Consider the following 14,255-nt stretch of genomic DNA (forward strand, 5'->3'; position numbering starts at 1 on the left):
GACCCGCCACTGGAATCGCTAGACCGCAATGGGACAAGGACATCTCTGCCGGCCAAACGCTCCCCTAACCCGGACAACGCTAGGCCAATAGTGCGCCGCCACATGGGTCTCCCGGTCGCGGCCTGCTGTGACAGAGCCAGGACCTCTAGTGGCACTGCTAGCAACTGCGATGCAGCGCCTTAGACCGCTGCGCCACTCGAGAGGCCACAAAATGTTAACGTTAATAATACTTGAGTGCACTTCTCTGACCTGGACTGTGATATGTAGCTACATTACACCATGTTTGTGTCCCAAATGGCACCCCTTTTCCCTATATAGTGCGCTACTTTTGACTAGGGCTCTGATCAAAAGTAGTGCACTTTAGTGAATGTGTGTGTTATTTGGGACACAGCCCCATGTCCTGTTAGTAAATGTACGGTCCACCTACCCAATTGAATTAGCTTGGGGGAAGCATTGATTGGACATTTACCTGATGGTGCGCTACTACTGCATCCTTAATGGTCACTGTCAGACGTGCTGATGTTGGACCTGTGTGGGAACCTCCTGTGCTGCTGGGACGACGTGATGGCCATGACGGAGCAGATGGAGGAACTCAAAGAGCTTCAGCTCAGGTAGATCACACTGAATAATGGTGTCTGTGTGTTTTTGTGCCCGACTTTTCTCAAACTCTGATCCCCTCACTGACGTGTCTCTCTCTCGTCCTCTGTCCCCTCAGCCACAACAGACTGCATGTGCCCTCCAACCCTACGGTACGACCTCAGGCCTTCCCCTGCCTCAGTGTCCTCTCCCTCACCAACTGTGCCCTCACGTGGCCTCAGGTGACAGCCACCACCCTGTACACTTCCCTTAGGCATTATGGGTCTCTTTCTCAATGCATATTTCCTCAATTCCTTGTATCCTCTATGCTTACATCCTCAAAACCCATTGGAGAAGAAGGCTGGAGGGAAAGAACCTTGGACCTTATCCACCTATATGGTTGAGAAGGAGGTAAGGAGATAGGATGTGAGGATTGATTCATTCAGATCAATCCCATCTGAAGAAAATACAATTTTGCAGGCTGATTTCATTTTGAAAGGTGTTTTTATACGGTAATAGATCATTAAGTTGCAGTGCACGATATGTTAATTAACGAGCTGGTGCAAACCTGTGAAGGCCTAATGAAATGAGAAAAACTTCTCTATATTCTCTCTTTACATTTGTCTCCTCTCCCTTTGGTGTTGGTCTGTTAGCTGCTTGAGTGTGCCCCCATGTGGCCACTGCTGGAAGAGCTCTACGTCTCTGAGAATGACATCACTGAACTGCAGAGGTAAGGTTTTAGCCGTTTTAGGTCTCCTTTCCATTTTTTTTTCTTTTTTTTTTCTAAAACAACATATAGAACTGACTTGTATTTACCCCTCTTTCGTGCAGGCCAAACAATGTCTTATACAGTCCTTGGCAGTTTTGGATCTCTCAACAAACCCTTTGGTTAATGGAACCGTACTGAGTATTGCCAAACTGCCGAGGTAAGAGCGAGCATAACCCTACCAACACAGACACTTGTCTACGTCTTATGACAAATGACACAGCTCTGTCGTTAGCTTCGACTTGTGCATTGACAGTTCTTGGGAGTACTTTACTTTCATGAGCAATAATCAACAAAACATTTTTTGGGGATACATACTATCCTAATAAATTAGTATTTTGTTATTTGCTTTACATTAGCATTTCAATGAATAAGCATTTATAACATTTATAATAACTTGTGTAGCATTTATCATGGAATTTACAATAAAGTGTAACCTTTTTTACATCCATGATTTTCAGGAATTTCAGACTGGAGAATCTAAATATGTCTAAGACTGGTTTGTTGATGCACTGCCTGGTAAAGTTTACATCCACACTTTTAAAAAAAAAACGTTATATTTTTGTGTGTTTGTTATTGGAAGTCAAGTTGAATTAACATATCAGACATATTTGAACAAGATGCCAGAGCATTCATATAGATGTGTTTTGATGACCGGTATTTCACAATGTGTAAAACTGTAAGAGCGAAAGATCGTCATTGAGTATTCTAGTATTTTTTTATGTCTTCAGGTTGCAAAACAGCAATGTTTCCTGCCCTGAAAATTCTCACAGTCAATAGCAACAACATTTCAGAGGTGAGTTTTGTCTGTGAGTGGAGATGAAACGGTATGAACATTTCATATCAAATCAAATTTTATTTCTCACATACACATGGTTAGCAGATGTTAATGCGAGTGTAGCGAAAGGGCTTGTGCTTCTAGTTCCGACAATGCAGTAATAACCAACAAGTAATCTAACTAACAATTCCAAAACTAATTTCTTATACACACAAGTCTAAGGGGATAAAGAATATGTACATAAAGATATATGAATGAGTGATGGTACAGAGCAGCATAGGCAAGATACAGTAGATGGTATCGAGTACAGTATATACATATGAGATGAGTATGTAAACAAAGTGGCATAGTTAAAGTGGCTAGTGATACATGTATTACATAAGGATGCAGTAGATGATATAGAGTACAGTATATACGTATACATATGAGATGAATAATGTAGGGTATGTAAACATTATATTAGGTAGCATTGTACTGATACACACACACTGAAATAATTTCACCAAGTTTTATATTAAAAACCAACAAACAACAAATAAAATTAGCAGCACTATGCACTTTGTGTACATAAGCATTAAAATAATAACATTAACATTAAAGATGGCACCATGTGGCCATGAGAAGTAAACGTTTCCCTCGTGCAGGTTTAAATGAACACAACCTCAAGTAATCAAATCAAATGTGCATATAAAAGCATCACAAGTAAAGCAGTGTGCATGTAAGAGCAATACAACCATATGTAAACAAATCCAATGTGCATGTAAGAGCAATACAGCCATATGCAAACAAATCCAATGTGCAGGTAAGAGCAATACAACCATATGCAAACAAATCCAACGTGCAGGTGTTGACATTAAAATAACAACACAAAATATGTAGACCAATCAAGTGAACAGCACTGATTGTATGTCCGTTCTCTTCTTCATACAGAAATAAGGTGCTGCTGGCCTAACATCCTGTATGTATGCATCTTTGCTCACTTGAGAATGAAATGTAAAAATGTCAGTATATTTACTTTGTCCGGTTAAAGTAGTGATCTGCGAGGGGAGACAATGTGCCCACTGGCACTGGACACTCTCTGATGACACACTGGTTGCAGGGATGCACAAAAGCTTCCTGGCAACCCTGTCAAGGTGAGACAGCTCTGATGCATGGCCCCTCCACCACACCAGTGGATCCTCTTCTGCTGTAATGGGTGGCAGAGATGGGTAGACCTTGATCTCTTCTTTTACTTTGTCTTTTGGGATGGTCGTAAATCTGACCCCCTTTACCTCATCAAGGCAACAGATAGGTGATCTTTCTCAGCAACCCAGCCAGGCCGTTCCCCTCCGATGCCACTGTGGAGGTGCTGCTGGTGCTTTGTGGTTCTTCACTGACTTGTGCAGCTGCCAGCTTCAAGGCCTCCTGGACACAGCTGTCAGTGTCAACTTTTGCAGCCTCAGGCTCATCTAAAAAGCTAATTTTGAAGCGTGGGTCAACGAAACAAACCATGTGCATGACTCTCTCTTTGCCTTCTCTGTGTATCTGTTGTTAAACTTCTTTGGGATCGGTGTCCCTTCCACGGGACGGTTGAGCTAACGTAGGCTAATGCAATTAGCATGAGGTTGTAAGTAACAAGAACATTTCCCAGGACATAGACATATCTGATATTGACAGTGTCTAATTTTGAACATGAAGTTATTAATAAACAAATTAGGCACATTTGGGCAGGCTTGATATAACATTTTAAACAGAAATACAGTGGTTCATTGGATCAGTCTAAAATGTTGCACATACACCGCTGCCATCTAGTGGCCAACATCTAAATTGCACCTGGGCTGGAATAATACATTATGGCCTTTCTCTTGCATTTCAAAAATGGTACAAAAAATACACAAAATGTGTTTTTTTTTCCTTCTTTGTATTATCTTTTACCAGATCAATTGTGGTGCTCTCCATTCTTTTCACATTTCCATAAACTTCAAAGTGATTCCTTTCAAATGGTACCAAGAATATGCATCTCCTTGCTTCCGGGCCTTAGCTACAGGCAAGTTAGACTTGGGTATGTCATTTTAGGCGAAAATTGAAAAAAAAGGAGTTACGGTCTTCTCTCATTACCCTTTTCATCTCCTTTGTCAGGGATGGCTCCGTATCCTTTTCCACCAGAACATCATGGGTGATGTGGTCCAGGGCAGGCTTGATGGCTGACAGTGTCTCTGAGCAGTTGCTCCATGACGCATGCCGGTATCCTTGGACATCAGATGCCATGTTCCTCTTTCACCAGCCAGTGTCGCACAGACTGGCTGCTGTTCGCTGAGGATACCCTCAAGCATCTTGTGTGTAGATCCCCTTCGGGTCACCACATCATGGATCAGAGCCTTCTGTGGCATGTTGAGGGCAGCTTGGTTCTCTCTCAGATCTCTCCTTCTCTTCCGGCTCCGTGAGAAGCCTTGGATGAGATGACGACACTCCTTGACTGCTGTGTCAACTCTCTGAATTGTCAGAGCCTTTGAGATGGCCAGGTTCAAATGATTGCCAAAGCACCCAAGCCACAGATCTGGGAACTCTTCAAAAGCCTTGGTCATGTTTGTTGCGTTGTCTGTGGTTATGCAGACCAGGTCTTGTCCCCCCCCCCACTCTTCCAGCATGTTCTCAAAAAACTCTGTTGTGAGCCGAGTGATCTTCTGGGAAGAACTGTGTTTCCAGGCAGTTTGATTCCAGTTGCCAGTCTGGGGTGAGGTAATTGATAGTGAAGCTGATGTAGGGTTGAACCACCCCCTGCTTTCACTGGTCCAGAGGTCAGTAGTTGCAGTAAACCATGTGCCTTGAGCCAAACTTTTTCCAACATCAGCTTTAACCTGTTTGTACAGGTTTGGGATTTCAGTCTTGGAAAATAGTATTCGTGATGGCACTTTGTAGTGAGGCACGGCAACCTTCATCAGCCTCAGAAAGCCAGGCCTCTCAACAATTTGAAATGGCCTCATGTCCTTTGCAATGTAATATGAAAGGGCTGCAGTGAGGTCTTGGGCATTTTTGGATGTGGATGCATAAGCAGCCTGCCTTTTTAAATGCTTGTTTCAGTGTCTGTGTCACAACTGTAGATGAGGGACCAGTAGCGTCACTGGGATTTTGCCTGCTGCACGCACACTCTGTAAACAAGGGAATAGCAAATGTAGTGTTATTATTACTACATTATAATTATTATTATTCACCCTCTCTCTCTCTCACACACACACACACACACTCTGTCTTCTGTGTTGCATTTGAGTATATGCAATGACCCCATGCACAATTGACATAAATACAAATGAGGCTTAAGAAGACTGTGATAGTAATTTCAATGAGCCCAACAATTGACATAAATACAGGAGTCTTGTATATGAGTCTATAGTGTTTTTCCTGTTGGAACACTTTTACAACCAAGTCGACGACTGCCGGATTTTAAATTAACAAAATGTTGTTTGGCTGACTAAACTACATAACACGGTGTAATGGGCGAATAGTGTCCAGACACACAACGTATACAGCAGCAGAACGTGTCGTGTTTTTCCAAGAGTAGGTACCACTGAAATCTTCAGTTTACATTATTTACATGGCAGCATTCGCGTGAAACTGAAAGCGCGAACCACTGCTAATCAGGGCAAGGTGACCGGAAACATGACCGAATACAAACAGTGCAGCTATTCCCTCCGCAAGGCAATCAAACAAGCTAAGCGTCAGTATAGAGACAAAGTAGAATCTCAATTCAACGGCTCCGACACAAGAGGTATGTGGCAGGGTCTACAGTCAATCACGGATTACAAAAAGAAAACCAGCCTCGTCACGGACCAGGATGTCTTGCCCCCAGGCAGACTAAATAACTTTTTTGCCCGCTTTGAGGACAATACAGTGCCACTGACACGGCCTGCAACGAAAACATGCGGACTCTCCTTCACTGCAGCCGAGGTGAGTTAAACATTTAAACGCGTTAACCATTGCAAGGCTGCAGGCCCAGACGGCATCCCCAGCCGCGCCCTCAGATCATGCGCAGACCAGCTGGCTGGTGTGTTTACGGACATATTCAATCAATCCCTATCCCAGTCTGCTGTTCCCACATGCTTCAAGAGGGCCACCATTGTTCCTGTTCCCAAGAAAGCTAAGGTAACTGAGCTAAACGACTACCGCCCCGTAGCACTTACTTCCGTCATCATGCTTTGAGAGACTAGTCAAGGACCATATCACCTTCACCCGACCTGACACCCTAGACCCACTCCAATTTGCTTACCGCCCAACTAGGTCCACAGACGATGCAATCTCAACCACACTGCCCTAACCCATCTAGACAAGAGGAATACCTATGTGAGAATGCTGTTCATCGACTACTGCTCGGCATTTAACACCATAGTACCCTCCAAGCTCGTCATCAAGCTCGAGACCCTGGGTCTCGACCCCGCCCTGTGCAACAGGGTACTGGACTTCCTGACAGGCTGCCCCCAGGTGGTGAGGGTAGGCAACATCTCCACCCCGCTGATCCTCAACACTGGGGCCCCACAAGGGTGCATTCTGAGCCCTCTCCTGTACTCCCTGTTCACCCACGACTGCGTGGCCACATACACCTCCAACTCAATCATCAAGTTTGCGGATGACACAACAGTGTTGATGTTTCCTTCTGATTACCAACAATGACGAGACGGCCTACAGGTGAGGGCCCTTGGAGTGTGGTGTCAGGAAAATAACCTCACACTCAACGTCAACAAAACTAAGGAAATGATTGTGGACTTCAGGAAACAGCAGAGGGAACACCCCCCTATCCACATTGATGGAACAGTAGTGGAGAGGGTAGTAAAGTTTTAAGTTCCTCGGCATACACATCACAGACAAACTGAATTGGTCCACCCACACAGACAGCATCGTGAAGAAGGCGCAACAGCGCCTCTTCAACCTCAGGAGGCTGAAGAAATTTGGCTTGTCACCAAAAGCACTCACAAACTTCTACAGATGCACAATCGAGAGCATCCTGGCGGGCTGTATCACCGCCTGGTACAGCAACTGCTCCGCCCACAACCGTAAGGCTCTCCAGAGGGTAGTGAAGTCTGCACAACGCATCACCGGGGGCAAACTACCTGCCCTCCAGGACACCTACACCACCCGATGTTACAGGAAGGCCATAAAGATCATCAAGGACAACAACCACCCGAGCCACTGCCTGTTCACCCCGCTATCATCCAGAAGGCGAGGTCAGTACAGGTGCATCCAAGCTGGGACCGAGAGACTGAAGGCCATCAGACTGTTAAACAGCCAACACTAACATTGAGTGGCTACTGCCAACACACTGACTCAACTCCAGCCACTTTAATAATGGGAATTGATGTAAAATATGTCACTAGCCACTTTAAACAATGTGACCTAATATGTTTACATACCCTACATTATTCATCTCATATGTATATACTGTACTCTATATCATCTACTGCATCTTTATGTAATACATGTATCACTAGCCACTTTAACTATGCCACTTTGTTTACATACTCATCTCATATGTATATACTGTACTCGATACCATCTACTGTATCTTGCCTATTCTGCTCTGTACCATCACTCATTCATATATCTTTATGTACATATTCTTTATCCCCTTACACTTGTGTGTATACGACAGTAGTTTTGGAATTGTTAGTTAGATTACTTGTTGGTTATTACTGCATTGTCGGAACTAGAAGCACAAGCATTTCGCTACACTCGCATTAACATCTGCTAACCATGTGTATGTGACAAATAAAATTTGATTTGATTTGCTATTAGCAAGTTAGACAGACAAACCATGACATTCTCCCCCATTCCGAAGTCCCCACATCATGCATTTGAGCTAAACGTTCATTTACCTTGCATTCGCTCTAAAGGGGCGGTGGTCACGAAGATGACTCAAGAGATTAAGCACTCTTGTGAAAACCAAAATACGACCACACTTCAGAGCTCTGTCACTGCCTTCCGCCATGTTTTCACATAAAACTAAACGCACGTTGCATGCTGCGCCTTTGTCAGACTTGCTAACTTTGGTTGATGCTGGACAGTATTTACCGCGAGTTTTTCAAACCTCTGTAATCAAACACGGTTTTAATGATAATTAACATTTCAAATGGTCATACTAACCGTCGGGAATTTTACTGTGGTTTATCGTGAAACCGGTAACCGTTTCATCCCGATCTGTGAGTAAGGTCTCTCTTCTAAGAGAGATTTTATTTTAATGAAATGTATCTAGACATATGAATGATGAATTACTAAACTAATTTCGTGAATGTCACTAACGTTAGTCTGCAAAAAGTTAATACTTGTTCTGTAAAGATAGATAGTAGGGGGATGAATAAAGTTTTCACATATAACTCAATCCTTTATCTCCCCTCTCTAAACCCTACACATACACTCCCTTGTGCTTACACACAAACACACTAACACTGCAATACATACAATGATAAAAATCACACAAACACACACTCACTGACATGCACTCTTACAATCTCATTCACTCACTGACACACTCATTGACACACACACTCAGTGGTGTGTAATAAGCGAGCTAGAGAATCTGCAGAGCCTGGTCCGGTTGTCATGTCGGCAGAACCCCCTGCCGAGCCGGGAGAGGAACCCCGGCACAGCCATGCAGCTGCTCATCGCCAGGGTGGGCCCGGCTGGAGGCCCTCAACAGGTGGACGGTGAGGCCCCGTCCTCCATTTAACGCTACCTGCCAAACCTGGGTGTGTTCATTAAGCTCCATTTAAATACACCCGGATTTGAAAGACGGACACAGCTTACATTTGATCCACACATGACCGACATGCAATTTATACTGGTGCATTAATGGTCAGCCAATGCGCGCAAGCGTAAAGTGATCGCTGTGGTAGATCCAGCTATATGCCTCCATCCCAAATGAATGGAACAGATATGCACCTAAGAAAAGCAGGAAATTAGACAGTGCTTACTGTATCTTCATTCGATATTTGAGGTGTATAGTAGCTGGATCTACACATGTCATGGGACGTGGTTTCATCTAGATATTGTGAAATGTACCTTTTAAAGCTATACATGTTTCCTTCTCGTATCTCCCCCTATGAATTCATCAGTGTTTGCAGATGTGCTTGCTGAAATCCTCCATTCTCTTTCCCTGTTACCTGTAGGTCCTGCCTGAGGACAGGGGGGGGGGGGGGTGGAGCTGGACTACTGCAAGATGTTTGGGCTAGAGTGGCTGGCATCCGGGGGACACCAAGACCCCCAGCAGAACCGCCCCAGTGCTGAATTCACTGCACAGCACCCCCACTATCAGAGTCTCATACAGAGTGAGTCACGAGTGGTACATTCCTCCTGAGGTTTCCCGACCCTCTGCTGCAACACCCTATTTCAGACGGAGAAGTGGTACAGCCCATCCTATATCTACTCCACTATAGGCATTTCTGAAGAAAAAACATTTAATGTCTTGGTATCTGCCATACTGCTACCCATATCGCGAGAAAGAAGTGATAACCACCCCATGTCACCATGCCGTCACTCTTACGAAGAGATAATGGCCATCCTAATTCCCACCCTGTATCATGAGTTCCATGAATTTACAGAGGCTCGATATCTTTTGTTTTTCAGAATTACGGAGCTCCAGAAGACAGCGAACTGAAGAAGCAGGAGCCATTTGCACTGAAAAATCAGCTCTTAAGTGAGTCCTCCTCACTTGTCTTAAGCCTACTTTCTACAGTATGCAAGGAAAGAACGCAATTAGCTATGCAATTAGCAATCCTATATAGTTGCGTCAAGTTACAAATTCCGGGGCTGCACACATTTGCGTAAAGTAGTAGTTCTTAATCCTGGTCCTGGGATTTTTGCCCTAGCACTACACACCTGATTCCACTAATTAACTTATTATCAAACATTTAATAAGTGTAATTGGCTGCCTAGGGCAAACACTAAAATGTGTCCCCCAAGACCAGGATTATGAAGCGGTTATGGAATGAATTGATTTCGTAAAAACCTGTAATAATAACCTGTAATGTGCTGTGACCCAATAAACACATGTAAATATTTAGTCAGGAGACGAGTCAAGAGTATCAAAATTGCATTCGTTCGTAAGAATAATATAGAATTTCATACTGCCATTTCTGACTGCTTTGAAATAACAATATGTAAGGAGGTCGGGACCCCGATCTCCAATAAAAACATTTTTTAAAGACTTCACAATACTGAACCAAACTGGCCTGGTTACTCGTCGCCAGCGTAGTTACTGAAACGCACAATGTGAAAAGAAAATGTCAGAGCCAGCACAGTTTGGTTCCGTTCAGCACGATAGTGGGAAAAGGTCTTTTTTTTCATTGAGTGACTGAAAATGAAAGAAAATCTAGTTAACATCCTCGATACCTGTGTCGAATTATAGTAAGAGATACTTTACTAGGTAATAGGAAACGTGTTGGACATTTTTTTAACAGAGTGTTTTGGCCTCTACGTCCAACAACCTCAGACTTTGGATTGTTTGCACTTGTTAGGCAATGTTTTGGGCAGCATGCACAGTTGTCTGCTGTTGACTGCTTTTATACTCTTCAATCTCTTTGTGCCAATGGGAGATCATGCATGTAAGATCTTAATAAAATGGTACCATCTGTGTAAGAGCAATTGAAGTGATGGTAACCTATTGTATTTTAATAAAACACTCTTTTGATATGTTTTAGATTCCATGATCGTTCAGAAAGAAGGGGCTGCTCTACAGACTGCTAAAGATACCGGGTGCTGAGTTGAAACTCCTACACTAGGTCAAAGGTAAAGAGGTTCTCACAACAGCAACTGCCCTATACTACCTCAAAGGTAAAGGGTTCTAGTCTAGTTTTATTCTATGTTGGTGTAACCATACTCACCACTCATATGTGAATCTGTTTAATAGACCAATGGTACAGTATCACTTTCATAGCAGTGGAAGGGACTCCCTAAAACGGCATTTGTCTTTCCTCAGATGGAGGGCAAAGAGATTGAGATCGACAACGACCTGAAACCACTGCAGTTCTACTCCATCGAAGACAAGGCCCTTGTCCGCTGGTTGTGATCAGCAAAGGTCCCGATTGGTTGCCTGATGACTCAAACTGAATTCTTCCGCGGCATAATGTTTGGCCGGAGCAAGGAGTTTGGGTAGCCAGGCAACCGGATTGGAAGTTTAAGCGATATTCCGAAATCCATGAGATAAATGTACAGCACTAAAACTTGGACGAAAACACAGCGCAATATCTATTCATCCAGAGGAGACCAATCGATGTAGGAGAAGGAAACACTTAGGTTGTGTTCATTTGGAACGAATCGAAAGGGAACTGTTCAAAATGAAGTGAAACGGGAAGAGAACATCTGAACTTGTCCAATAAGAGACCCTAGTGTCATGTGCCCCTTAGTGCACACTTGGGTTGTGTGAACAATTTGTGTATTTGTATTTATCAGGATTGTATCAACAGCTTACATCATACATAAAACAATCATGTACTAAACTATTACAAAAGTACTCTTATTACTCTCATTCAATGAGGTACCGGGCAAATGAGAACTAAGCCCATGAGGGGTGGAGTTTCCCATCCCTGAGCTATGATACCTTTCATAGCTTGGCCTTGAGTGAGTTAGCAGCAGTTAAGGTATCATCAGGTTAACCTACAACTTTCCAGCAAATAAAGCTCTGAATATGTGGCTATGATCCTACACTAGGGCTGACTCCAATTTAGTCAATTGTTTGGTCGATAGGCTGTTGGTCGACCAAGATGGGTTTTTTGTTGTCGCAAATATAATTTTTTTCCCCCATGCTTCATGAGACACCTGTATGATTCGCGCCCGTCTCAGTGGACTAATCCATTGAGGAGAGGCCACAGGGATGCCACGGTCCAAGAAGAAAGGGAGTGTGGCTGAGATGCACAAAGCATATCTCTGTCTAGAATGTGCTCTCTCCAACCATTTTGTGCGCGTTCATTGTTTCATAACTTCATTGTGTGAATCGTTTGCCCTTTGATGTTAGTGTCTAATCAATTCCCCATTACATATCACCAGTAGTAGCCTACATTTACCCTTAATTCCCATCATTTCTGATCTACATTGTTTCTTTAGTTACTGTAATTTCTGTTGCATTCGATATGATTTTTTTTACGTTTACCGTTCTCTATCAGAGTGGACACATTGTTTGCAGACCTCAACCTATACTACACTTGTAAGAAACACGTTTTGGTTGATTTAATTCCATATATGACTTTTGTTGTCTTTTGTTTGGAGTGCTCCTGTCAATGTTAAGGACGCGCACCTGATTACGCATATAGAAGTAAGCCCACTAAAATAAAAAAGGTTCCTGGAGGCACCTTTTAGGGGTTCCTCTGATTGCCACACCGGTAGAACCCCTAAAGCTGCTTCCAGGAACCTTTTTAAAAGCAGGTTCCTCAAATAACCTTATGTCCCATGTTATTATTATTAATAATAATAATACAAATAACATTAAGTGGCAATCTTGTAAAGTCACAAATACATTTTATTGACTTTAAAAGTCACAGAAATATCACTTGCAGACATCACAGGGAATCTCTGGTCTCCCCTATCTCGCACTACAGCAAAAGGTTTGCCATTCATACAATATTTGTTGATAATTTATCCCCTCATCAATTCCCAGAAGATGTCTGAATGAACAGCATTGTTCTTTTCACTGATGCTGCATACTCAATGGTAGAATGGAGATGCATCCCCATGGAGATGTCTTCCGTCTCTTCAGTGAGTAGCTCCTCTCCATCCAGGAAGAGTTGGATGTGGCTCTCATCCGCAAAGGGTTTTCCCCTCTATTCTTATGGTCTAACTTGGCATTTATTTATTTGTCTGCTGGGAAATACATACCTGGTCTGAGACGTACAGCCCACTTGGATTTGCTTTGAAGAGGTAGGGGAGGAGCAAAATGGCTGCATTGACCTTCACACCTTCAATTGGAGGGTGTTTAGTAAAACTTCTGGATTAGAATCAATAGATTTAGAACGGCTGCGTACTGTTAAGGGTACGTTTCACATGCAGTAAGAGTGGAGAGGAAAAAAACAAACCTTTGTGAGCCTCCTCCGTGTGTGAGAGAAGTGCCGTCTTGTAGAGATTCAGCAACTCCACGGCCACACCCCTCTCCGTTTCTGCAATGACTTTGTCGGCCATTGTGCCGAATCCTGACAGAACGTTCCTGTCCACATCCATACTGAATTTGCTTCTTATCTCTGAGAACCTGAAAGTTAAGTTTGTTTATAATGCATCATCAATGTATCTCGGATTCAGATTACAGTACTTGGCTAGACTTTACAATGGCTGACAAATGGAGTGCCGGGTACTGTTTTAAGATGTCCTTGGTGCCTTTGTTGTTTCATATAAAGTTTCCTTTTTCAGTCCTTTTCGTTCTGTCTTGTAGAGAACATATGTTTGTTCTTTTTTTTGGCACTCCTGCATCTTTTCAACATGTAACTTCCGACATGAAGGAATCCTCTCCAGTCTCGATATGAAACAAATCGAATATAAAATATTGATACATGCAATATCAAAAGCAAAGTTCGTATTCACAAAGCATCTGAGAGTTCTGATCTAGGATCAGGTTCCCCCACCATTACAATATTATTTATGATCTTTAAAAAAAACGGGATCAGCGGTTTGACTGAATATGGGGCCATTCTTTGTATGCAGATACCTTGGCTATTTTGGTCGGGGCCTCATTTTCGTTGTCATCTCGACTTTTTTTCCCCCCTTGCCTCTTTTTTCCCCCCTTGCCTCTTTTTTTTTTCCCCCCTTGCCTCTTTTTTCCCCCCTTGCCTCTTTTTTCCCCCCTTGCCTCTTTTTTCCCCCCTTGCCTCTTTTTTCCCCCCTTGCCTCTTTTTCCCCCCTTGCCTCTCCAAACTTCTTCTGCATTTCCTGTACTTGTGCAATGTGAACAAGTGGCTGCCTTTCTTTTTGTATGTATTCTTTATCAGGCCATGCCATGACTCCTTAACAAATGTAATGTGGAGAGGAGACATGTCATGACGGATTATTTCAACGGAGGTCAGAAGAGCAAACTTGAGATGATCTTGTTCAGCTGCTGGAAATGTGATGGAATAGCAATGTGACAAGAAAATGATCCAAGCCAGCACATTATGGTCTGGGTTGGCACAATGATGTAAAAAGGTTATTAGT

The 14,255-nt window shown here is 43.2% G+C and overlaps 1 long non-coding RNA gene and 1 pseudogene across 2 annotated transcripts; both read left to right on the top strand.

The window, feature by feature from the left end:
• Positions 1-397: 397 nt before the first annotated feature.
• On the top strand, positions 398-9,264 carry LOC135520323 (tubulin-specific chaperone E-like; annotated as a pseudogene).
• A 14-nt stretch (positions 9,265-9,278) lies between these two features.
• LOC135522085 (uncharacterized) lies at positions 9,279-11,595 on the top strand. 2 transcript variants are annotated; one of them, XR_010452647.1, is made up of 4 exons: positions 9,279-9,412; positions 9,711-9,780; positions 10,784-10,871; positions 11,062-11,595. It is a non-coding gene; the product is annotated as an uncharacterized LOC135522085 (long non-coding RNA). The 2 variants fall into 2 exon arrangements; XR_010452646.1 differs by lacking the exon at positions 9,279-9,412 and having other exon boundaries at positions 9,523-9,780.
• The last annotated feature ends 2,660 nt before the right edge of the window (positions 11,596-14,255 follow it).

The sequence above is a fragment of the Oncorhynchus masou genome, chromosome 4, assembly GCF_036934945.1.
Source record: "Oncorhynchus masou masou isolate Uvic2021 chromosome 4, UVic_Omas_1.1, whole genome shotgun sequence".
Lineage (NCBI taxonomy): Eukaryota > Metazoa > Chordata > Actinopteri > Salmoniformes > Salmonidae > Oncorhynchus > Oncorhynchus masou.